This window comes from Mandrillus leucophaeus, unplaced genomic scaffold (genome assembly GCF_000951045.1).
Source record: "Mandrillus leucophaeus isolate KB7577 unplaced genomic scaffold, Mleu.le_1.0 Scaffold2038, whole genome shotgun sequence".
Lineage (NCBI taxonomy): Eukaryota > Metazoa > Chordata > Mammalia > Primates > Cercopithecidae > Mandrillus > Mandrillus leucophaeus.
Genome location: NW_012102075.1, coordinates 16,765 through 18,404, shown reverse-complemented (window position 1 = coordinate 18,404; position 1,640 = coordinate 16,765). Strand labels below are relative to the sequence as shown.

The window sequence follows — 1,640 nt, the reverse complement described above, 5'->3', positions numbered from 1 at the left end:
TGTACCCCACCGGGGGGCCCAATATGCTGACAAAAGTTACATTTGTAGTTGTAGTGCTGCATATACATGGGTCCAGTTAGAAGGCTTTGATTCTTTCTAAAGGGAAAGGCATCTCTGAGGGATCACTGAGCTGACATAGTCTCCTAAAACTATGCTGTGAGGTGGGCGACAAAGCAGGACAGGAGGGTGATTTTGTAGGAGAGTCGGGCCACGGGCCTGCGTGTTCTCTCTGTCCCCATAGTGCCGGAGTTCCTACTGCTCCAGGCCCGGGTTTGCATTGCACATAATTCTCAAGGGCTCATGGCAAGCTGCGCCAGGGACACAGAGAGGGGGGATGTGGGGACCCTGTCCCCAGTGGACCAAGGACTCACTGCTGAACTCTAATCTGTCTAGGTGTTTTTGTGACTTGCAGAAATGCCTCCACCTTGCCTGGGCCTGGAGCCACAGGCGACCCTGCCGAAGGTGAAGAATGTTCTAGAACAATGCAAGACCTGCCCAGGCTGCCCCCAGGAGCCAGCGTCCTGGGGTCTCTGTGCGGCATCCAGCAACATGAGCTTGCAGGACCCCGAGGAGCCCTCCTTCTTGGAAGCTGAGGATGACTGGGAGGACCCAGAGGCCCTGACCTCACTGCTGTGTTCCTGAACGCCCCCGGGTACAAGGCCAGCTTCTGTGGCCTGTACGGCGTGGCACGGCCATGGCTGAGTGGCATGTTCTGCAGCTTTAGCGATGAGGAGGAGCTGACTGGGCGCCTGGCACAGGCCCGAGGGGTGGCCAAGAAAGCTGGCCTCTTCATGGCCCTGGCCAGACTCTGCTTCCTCTTGGGGCGGCTGTGCAGCAGGAGGCTCAAGCTGTCCCAGGCCCGGGTGTACTTGGAGGAAGCACTGAGGTCCCTGGAGGGCAGCTTTGGGGACCTGTTCCTGGTGGTGGCTGTGTACGCCAACCCGGCCAGCATTTACCGGAAGCAGAACGGGAGAAGTGTACACAGGTGGTTCCCAAAGCCATGGCCCTGCTCCTGGGGACGCTGGGTCACATTTGCACCACCGAGGTGGAGGAATAGCTCCTGAAGCTGGCGCTGCAGCAGACAGTGGGTGGCCAGAGCCTGCAGGCCGAGGCCGGCGCCTGCTTCCTGCTGGCCAGGCACCATGTGCACCTCAAGCAGCCCGAGGAGGCCCTGCCCTTCCTGAAGCTGCTGCTGCTTTTGCACAGGGACTCGGGAGCCCCAGAGGCTGCGTGGCTCTCAGACTGCTCCCTACTCCTGGCTGACATCTACTCCTGGCTCCTACTCCTGGCCGCAAGTGCCTGCCCCACCTCGTGCTGAGCTGTGTCATGGTGGCCTCATTGAGGACACAGGACTCGCTGGCCGGCTCGCTAAGAAGCATGAACCTGGTGCTCCAGAACGCCCTCCAGCCCCACAGCCGCCCCACCCAGACTTCCCACTACCTCAGGCGAGCGCTGGCCTCCCTAACCCCGGGCACAGGCCACGCGCTGCACGGCCTTCTCCAAGCCAGCCTGGCCCAACTGTACAGCCACCGTGGCTATCACGGCCCAGCCATCACCTTCATGACACAGGCGGTGGAAGCCAGTGCTGTTGCCAGAGTCCATGCCATCGTGGACCCCCTGGTGGCCCTGGCCTGGCTGCA

The 1,640-nt window shown here is 61.2% G+C and overlaps 1 pseudogene; it reads left to right on the top strand.

The window, feature by feature from the left end:
* Positions 1-414: 414 nt before the first annotated feature.
* The window catches only part of LOC105539360, a 14,045-nt pseudogene continuing 12,819 nt past the window's right edge, over positions 415-1,640 (top strand).